This window comes from Sceloporus occidentalis, unplaced genomic scaffold (assembly GCF_023333645.1).
Source record: "Sceloporus occidentalis isolate IW3139 unplaced genomic scaffold, rSceOcc1.0.p SCAF_1, whole genome shotgun sequence".
Taxonomy (NCBI): Eukaryota; Metazoa; Chordata; class Lepidosauria; order Squamata; family Phrynosomatidae; genus Sceloporus; species Sceloporus occidentalis.
In genome coordinates this window covers 234,922,822-234,932,708 of record NW_028316981.1, presented here as the reverse complement: position 1 = coordinate 234,932,708, position 9,887 = coordinate 234,922,822, and positions in this window count along the sequence as shown.

Genomic DNA, 9,887 nt, shown 5'->3' with positions numbered 1-9,887 from the left:
GGCCTTTTCGCACTATTCAGTTATAGCACTATGACTCCACTTTAACTAGAATCCTGGCATTTGGACTTTAGGGAGGGAGTATTTAGACTTCTGAGAACCAGGATGGTATAGTGGTTTGAGCACAGGAATACAGTTCTGGAGATCAGGGTTCAGATCACTGTTCAGTCATGGAAACCCATTAGAAGACCCTTTGCCAGTCACAGTCTCTCAGCCTCAGAGGAAGGGAATGACAAACCCCTCTGAAGAGATCTTGCAAAGAAAACCCTCAGATAGGGTTGCCATAGGGTCGCCATAAGTCAAAAATAACGTAAAAGCACACAACAAGGGAGTCAGATAAACAGTGTCACAAACTGTAAGAGAAAACTATTATAAAACGTTCTTCTGCGGGAATCTTACTCCAGATAAGATATCTAGAATATATAAAAACAAAGACAAGAAATGTTGGAAATGTAAAAAAAAAATTATAAATTTTATTGAGGTATTAAAAACATACATTCTGCATATCATAATTCATACATATTTCATTATACATGGAAATGTAAATTTGTGCCAGGAACATTCTACCACTGTTACTGGTCATGTACCAAAGCAAGCAAGCAAGCAAGCAAGCAAGCAAACAAACAAACAAACAAATAAATAAATAAAAAGCCAGGTACGCAGTATGATAACAAGCATCTTGAAAGGGGAAATTCAAATGAAAACAGAACTCTACCGGTTGGGAATTTTTGAAGATTAACTGGAAAGAGTATTTGGAAAGATCATGTATTATATGATATCAGCAGTGAGAATGGTATGACTGGGAGGATGATAAGGATGGTTATTGTTATTATGGCTTAAGCATTGGACTGTGACTCTGGAGACCAGGGTTTGATTCCCCACTCAGTCATGAAACCCACTGGGTTTCATTGGGAAGTCACATGCTCTCGGCCTCAGAGGAAAGGAATGGCAAACCTCCTCTGAACAAATCTTACTAAGAAAACCCCATGATAGGGTGACCTTAGGATGGCCATAAGTCAGAAATGACTTGAAGGCACTCAAAAACAAAAACAATGCACACACACAAACACATATGCACACATGACTTGAAAGCATTAAACAACTTAGAATTCTCTGCCAGAGAGCTCCAGTGTCTCACCAAAGTTTCTTACCAAAGTCCTCCTTTTACCACCTCTTTGGTGTTTTATCCCTCTCTATGAGTGGGTGACATATTTTATGGGTGATGCCATCCATGAAAACATTTTGATGTACCACATTTGTTTCCTTTGTGAATGATTCTGGATGCGAATGAGAGATTAAGATAACTCACTCAGAGTGTAGTGGAGCCTCCTTCCTTAGAAGTCTTTCAACAGAGGTTGGATGGCCATCCGTTGGGGATGCTTTGATTGAGATTCCCTGCATGGCAGGGGGTTGGACTGGATGGCCCTTGCGGCCTCTTCCAACTCTATGATTCTATGATTCTATGCCAGGCTTTTTTATACCAGCCCCACTGAAATAAAATTGATTTCTGTGGAACCTAAGCACATTTCTAGTTTCTCAAGAATTTGTGACCCCTTTGAATAATGGGTTGACTTGGAAGATTGTATTGCCAGATAAGGTGATTTTTATTATCAGAGTTTGAGAAAAGCAACATTTGCTTTTATAGACTGAAGAAGTTGAAAGCTGATAGCAAAAGTTGTTCTCCTGAAGTACCTATTTTCTTTCTATTGTTCTGCAATTGGTTATTCACTCTTCAGACATGGGATGGACTCTGTTAATTCCCTGTATAATGTTATTTTCTTTCAGCACTATATGATTTTAAGTGCTCTGACCTTCACATTTCTGCACTATTAGAAGTGTGTTTTATAAATGCTACTTATCATTGTGTTGTGATATAATAAAAAGCCTTGCTTTTTGTCAGCATCTTTATGCTGTCATGAACTTGAGATTTTCAATTACATCTATATTCTGCATTGTTCCTAATGAAAATTGTAGGGGGAAAAATAACGATAGAAGGAGAGAACATTAAAAGACAGTCTCTTAACAAAGGAGTGATGCAAAGACTAGTGTGTCACATTTTTGAAAAAGAACATGTGTGCAATGTTTACACACAAACAACAGTGAGGTTTTTAAAAGTCCAGCACTAGATCATATGGACATTTTGAGTGAAGACAGACCTTAAAAGTTTGACGGCCTATAAACATCTTTCTCCTGAATGGCATAAGACCTGGGGTCCATTCACACTACCAATTTATAGTGCTATTATTCTACTTTAACTGACATGGTTCCAGTCTATGGAATCCTAGACCTGGTGGCCTAGTGAGGGACCTGAATCCTCTGGCTGAGACTGTCAATCCCAGAATTCCACAGGATGAAAACATGGCATTTGTCAGGATTATGGTTCAGACATGGTCCTGCCATGTCTAATTCCTATCCTTACGTCCTGTAATATTGGATGCTGGTGATACTGGGATCCTATTGGTGATGCTGTGAATATGGCATCCTATCCATGATGCTGAGAGAACAAAAAAAAATTGTGTATCAGCGGTGACTTGGGATAGTGAGCCGATGTGTGGGGAGGAAGTATGTGTTGCAAATATCTGATCCTTGTTGTGGTAAACAGTACTTTTGTATGGGGGAAAAAAGGAGGAGTAAGACCTGGGAACAAAGGTATGCTCTGGATTGCTGAAAAATGGGATGAAGGGTTTTTGTAACAGATGAATTGTTTAAACTCTAAATATATGGTGTAACTGGAAAAAAAAATTCTGACAACTTCTATGCATTGTGATCTATTCTGCTTACTGAATAAAGCTGTTACTCCAGGGTCTAACTCTGAGTCACCCCTCTTCAACCCCTGATATCAAATTAAAATCAAAAAGGGATGTTGCAGGCACATAACCACAAAGGGGCTTCCCAGTACAGGAAACCAGAAATACCATATTAGGACATTCGGATGGCTGGCTCAACATGGGAGAAGCCGAAGATACATTGCCTAGATCAGGGGTAGGCAACCTTTTTGAGCCGGGGCCGGGTTGCTGTCCCTCAGAGAACTGGGGGGCTGAAGCCAAAAAATATATAATTAAATATTTTTTTAAAAAATAATAATAATTAAATAAATAAACCGGAACAAATGTAGGACAAAATTTTCAAATGGAGGACACTTTTTATAAAAAGTGGAGGACATGTGAAAAATTTTTCTGATTTTTTAAAAAATGTTAATATAAATGCATGTTTCTGAGGCTTCTATAGAGAATTGGCCCCCCCTTTGCCCCCCTTGCCTGCTGCTTGCCCCCGCTTGCCCGCCTCCTCCTGATAGGCCAAAGGCCCTGGCGGCAATCGGCGGCAGGACCAGGCTGGGGCCGGTCCCAAGGTCTAACGGGCCGGATCCAGCCCGCGGGCCGTAGGTTGCCTACCCCGGCCTAGATTGCTCAAAATCAAAATCAGCATAATCCCTTCAATGAGGAGAGTGATGGTGGAGAGCTGGACTTGGAAACAGTCTGCATACAACAGGCAAAGGGAGTTTCATATTGATAATGAAACTTTTTTTGTCTGAGGATATTCACACCAATTGTCCAGTCATTCTTGCATATAACATTCCTTTCTTCTCCCCTGGGAAAACCTATTAATTCTTGGAAGCCATTTAGCTCCTGAAACACTGCCCCCAGGACCCATTTCTTGCTATAAATATATGTGCCTAGACAATAGCAGATCAGTCAATCTTGAAGCTGGACAGAACTTCTGTTTGATTTCATTTGGATACCTAGGCTTAGTAGTCACAGATGGCGACTGAGCCATCCTCATTCTAAAAGTAGCTGGAAAAATTGGGAAGACAGAAGATTAATTGGAATTGTGCCTGCCAAATTGGAACAGTTGGAAGGCATGAGATTCTACTGAAACCTTTAGATGTAAATCACCGTTCCCTAAAGCAGTGGTGAACAACTTTGGTCCTTCATGTGCTTTGGAATTCAAATCACTCACAGACTGGCAAGGAGAAAGGAAGTGATAGCCAAAGATACCCTGGCCCTGCTCTAATCGCTTTGACTATACTTGTGGTGGTGAACGTATGGCACGTGTGCCCTCCCTGGCATGCAAAGCCATTTTTGAGGGCAAGCAGAGAGATGGGAGAGACAGGCTTGAGCCTGTTGCTCCTCTTCTCCCACTTTCCCATGCCTTTAGCTGCTTCCCCAGAGAGGGAGGGTGGGGGGGAAAACAGGCGCAGTTGTCTCCGGGGAAGTCTGGCCCCAGAGGTTCCACCCCCAAAGGCAGATGTCCAACCCCCCCCAGAAGTCCCATCCCCAGAAGTCCTCCCCCCCCCCCGGCACCAGGTAACACCCGGTGCGAGAACGCCTTTGAGTTTGAGCACTTGGTCTCTAAAAGGTTCGCTATCACTGGACTATACAGTTAAAAGTGTTCATCTGCAGTAACAAAAAGGTAGCTACAATGATAAATATCTTAAACTAGTTGTCTTGGTTGCCCTGCAAAGCTAAAATGATAAGGAAATGCTTGTCAGCACAACTGCTGGGGTCCAACAACCACTGTCAGCAACTCAAACGAGTCCTGGGGTTAAATCAGACCCTTGGAGCAGAGCTGGCAAATTTCCAAAAGCATTAGCGTGGCTCCAAAGTCCAAGTTGGGATGACAGCAACTGGATGTCTTCCAGGAACTGCAGCAATGCAGGAACCTCTGGGGACACACAGCAAACCGATGCTGTAGCTTCTTCTGATAAACCACCAGAGAAACTAAGTCTCCCAAAGTGCTCTTTATTCACAGTGCTATTATACAAAACTAGATCTCCAAAACTCCAAACCATACCAATCCAACTCCTTCTACAAACCCACACACACCCTTGCAACCCCTGGGCTTATATAGTCTCCAGACCATGTGGTCTCCCAAACCCAGTGAGTTCAGGTGTGTAACCATGTCATGTGTCTCCTGTGCAATCTAGACACATGGTTTCATCAGCCATGGCTACGTGCACTTGGACACTGAAGTGTCCTTGAGCCAATGAGCTTCAGCTGTGCTGATCAGCCTTGTCACTCTGCTGAATGCTCATGGCCAAACACACACACATCAAGCATTTCCCTGTGTGCTGTGTTTTAACCCTTCAAATCCCTGACAATGTTACTGTATACAAATGCTTCCATACGTGCCTCCGTGAGAGTACATTTTACCTTGAGCCCATGTGTATAACCTCTGAAAAGATATGTGTATGAATACTTTCATGTATAAATAAACACCTGGGGGAGGTGGTAGTAGGTATGTTGAGGACAGCCATTTCTCTGTTGTCTATGTGGATGCTATTAAAAATGGTTTTGAAACAGGAAACAGTGTATTTAAAGAGGATCAAAGCAAACCAATAAGGTTCTTATTCACCTGCTCAGATGTTAATGGGATGCTCAGAGAAACACTGTTAAGGGAACTCTGTGTGTGTGTGTGTAGAGAGAGAGAGAGAAAGAATGAGAGAGAATGAGAGATATACATGTATTTTTAAAGAAACCTTCTTACGTGACACTACTACTATTTTTCTTCTCCTTCAGAGATGTTTGAAACATAAATTTAAAAAGAAAAAAACTGTGGATATCATAAGAAACTGCTGTACAACATCCCTTTAACCACCAATGATAAATAGTATCATGTTCACTTTTTGTAACCACTAGCCATTGCAAAAACAGAGAAACAAACATTAGGCTTGCAACACAGCAAACACAGCAAAGAATGTAAAACTTTACATTTTACAAAATAAAACAACCAAATTTATTTTACAAAATAAAACATTACAGTCATCAGATGACTGGCTACTGACTGCTGGCTAATGATGTTTTCTAGTCCACCTAACCACAGTTTGGATTGCAAACACATTTCTGATCTTTTGAGGCTGACACTGCTAAGAGAATAACTTTGTGGACCAAATATTTATCCCTATCAGCAAGAAAGATAACATCTTATTCACAGCCCTCCTTAGATTAAGTATTCCATTTAACAATTCTGCCAAATCTTTGTCATATACACTAAACAAGATGTCTTCAAATCCTGAGTTCTGGGGTGTGGGCTGTTCATAGAGACAGAGATTTGTGTAATTTATGAATGTGGACAATATGTTAATTTATAGAGAACTAGATGATAGGTTAACTGAAATAAATACTCTCATTTGGTATTTAGATAAAATGCAAGCTTGTTAATAGCTACTTCCTGATTGCTGATTCTGGATGCCATTACTTTTGACTGTCCCTTATATCTACTTTGAAAGCCTGGCAACACTGTCTCTCACATATGTGGGTGCAAGTATGCACACATACATGTCAACATTTAAAAACACACTTTGTAAATGATTTTATATTCATTTGTATAGCATTGATAACACCAGCCAGAATCCAGATGGTACAGCGACAATGACTGATAACTGGAATTGGGAATCTTTGTTTATGCTCGGATTAGCGCTTTTGTGTTCTGTGCACTAAGGCTGGCGTCACCTGGTCTGGTAATTTATGGTGCCACCCCCTCATTGCCCTCCTCCCATACCACACCATACAGAATCCTTAGTAATGTTTTTTGAATTAATGTTACTCATAAATTGTAATTCCTGTAATTCCTGAATGTAATATTAATAGTTGTGACATAAACAACTGGCAAATTAAAAGTATATATTTAAATTACAATATCATATGCACAGCCTAAATGTATTTACATGTACATAGTTTCATGTTGTTAAAGTGAAAATTTGATAAGATGTGATGTTTTATATATATATATATATATATATATATATATATATAATAAAAGTGAAAATTTGATAAGATGTGATGTTTTATATATATATATATATAATAAAATTTAAAATTTAAATTTAAAATTTGTTTTTTTAAAAAACAAACAAACAAACAAACTAGAGCCTCTCCTCCTACTGAGCCTTGTCCCACTCACACCATCTCTTTGGTGTTTTAAAGGAATGCAAGCAAACACCACAGCCCATTTCTACAAAAAGGCAGATATTTGAAGAGCAGTGGTGTCACACCATGTAGGGTGTCACCTGGTATGGTCTCTATGCCCCACACACTCCTAGCGACACCCATGGTGCAATCCATCCCCCCTCATTCTCTGTTGTATTCTAGCAGCTAGATTTATTTCACTGGTACTTGTATATTACTCGTTGGTTGCAAGAACCTAGGGGACAGAAGAGGACAAAGTGATAATGCAGAGAATGCAGCTCCAGGTTAGCACCATGTTTAATCTAAGTCTGATGTTCATCTGCCTTTTATGCCTTTTGGCTAAGACTATCCCTGAGACCCTCCATTCCTTTCCTGAAAGTGGGAACTCTTACAGGGATAGTCTTTTGACTTGAAGCTCAGCATTACTTCATCACTGCAAGAAGTCATGCTGAGCATGCGTTTGGTGCTGATGCACTGTCTCTAGAGTTTATGGAACTTTTGGAGGAGGATGTCGTGTTCCAGTGCTTGAGCTGGACCTGCAGCAACATATTTCTGTTTGGGCTCAAGGGTCTCAAGCATAGAGGATCTGAACACAAGGATCTCAGGTACAGAGGGTTCTGGTCTTTCAAGGTTATGACTATCCATGCCTTCAGATGCAAGAGATTCTGGCTCTCTGGTGCATTTGCCTGATGTCTCTTCTGCTGGCATTACTGGCTCCTTGGCTTCTAACTCCATGCCAAGCCATTGCTGTTCTTTTGGGTCATGACACTGTGTAACATAAGAACAACTTCTCTATGCATTTGCTTATATGTTGATTGTGAATGTCTAAAAGATAATTATTATCTTACACCTGAAGTGTACTACAGGTCTCAATGCTCTAATCAAAATACATTGGGATTCACATTATACAGACTTATACTATAATTAAAATAGATAGAAATGCTGAACTGCTATTATTGTACAAAATATGACCTTGGTACTGCTTAGCTATTTTCCTTCTTAGGAACAAATAAAATAATTTATTACTAAAGCTACGTGTGTCTTATTTTCCAAAGAAATAAACAAGAGTTTTCCTCCTATCCCCACACACACGCACGCACGCATGCACACACACACCCCCTGCTAATAGAATTGGCACATTTAAGTCAAGAATAGTTCGTGTTACCATATTATTTTGTATTAACTGTGTATAAAACTTGGCAAAGCAGACACAGGGAAAGAGAAAAAAGAAACTACAAATTGTAAGCTGAAACTCATGGTCAGTTTACTTATGAACATTAACCTATAAATCTAATGCATGGCAAGAGTCAAGATTTGTGTCAACACATACTATTCATCAGATATGTCTGAAACATTTTATGACACTCTGTCAGGGCTGAATTCCACTAGAAAAGTATTATGTCTACCAAACAACTAGAATGTGGATACAGATATCCTTCTGAGACCTTAAGTGAGAATGGACCAACTTCATGTATGCAGTCCAAAACAATCTAAAGAAAACCCAAGTCAGTGAATTTTATTAACCACAGACAACCAGCTCCTATCAACTACCATTTTGAAACTGCTACGTACAGATATAGATAGAGGTATATAGGTACAGAATGGTAAAACTTGTCACACAACAGACTGTTGGCCTGCATCCATGGGTGGGCTGTTACTGTATAGCTGCTAAGCTCACTGGCCCATGTTTCTCAGGCTCCATTTTGGAAGGTACATGCTACTGGCTCTCATAGGTTGTCATTGTGATTCCACTCCAATTGGCTTTAACAATTCACACATACCTTTGTCAAGTTTGAATGTTACCCATTGTGGGAGAAAAGCCCTCTGCATTTATTAATCTAATTATGAATTAGATCAAATTAGAGCGAGGTGGCCACCACACTGGGAAAGTTTGGTTGTTGTTTTTTTAAAACCATTTTCTCAATGATTAATCTGTCCCCAGCACTTATTGGCTGCATTAAGAAAAGTGTATATTCTTTACATTTTCCCTAATGGTAAATTGCAGCTTGGAAGCAGAATTTTCCTCAGATAAAAAGAAGAAACAGAGAGATCCCCAGCACTTCCCTGACTCCATCAAATTTGGGAAGTTCTATGGATGGCAAAGATCTGATGACAGCCTGAACCTAAGATCTCTCCCTAAACAAGCTAATCTATTCTTTTGATATTGAAGACCTTCTCAACATACCCTGTGATACACATTCTCCTCACCTGAGAATTCTCAAGTTGAATTGTCTATGGAATTAATCATGCTATGGCTCAGAAACAGATGTAAATATAAACAAAGCTTTGCTTTCTATATACTACTAAAGAATCATATCAAGATTCCCCCACGTGAGGCAATATTTAAACTTTGCCCAAGTTCCAGAAAAATGAAGCCCCTTTCTGCCCATAAGGCTGTACACTCCGGAACTCACTCTGTCAACATACATGTTCTTGAGAGTATATAGATGATAAACCAATATGTTGAATCACTGTGATGTTCCCTATCTCCTATACTTGGAGTCCTAACCCCCAATAGCCTCTTTCCTTAGAGTGCACACTTACCAAAGTTGAGAAACAGAAAGATCAGCTTGGAAGGGGGAAGAAAACGATGGATAGGGAAGGAGAACAAGAGCACTTAGACTCATGGAAGAAAATTGCCCTGAGGAAGGACACTGGGTGGGTGGGGGAACTGCCTGATCCAGTGAATAAGTGAGAGGAGAGAAAGAGCAAAAGAGATGTAGGTGGGAGGTGAAAAGGTTCATAAGCCATCCATTCATCCATCCCATCTTTCTCCCATTCACGGTGCCTCACAACAAAAAACTGCAGTAAAAACACATATAATTGAAAATTTACAAAAGCTGACAGCAGTAAACTAACTAAATCTTACTTTAAAACAAAGATTAAAAACAACAAGTTCCATAAAATGTTTTTCTCTTGTTAACAATCAGCTGCCAAAGGCTTTCTTGAATATGTATGTATTCGCCTTCAAGTTGCCTGTTATGG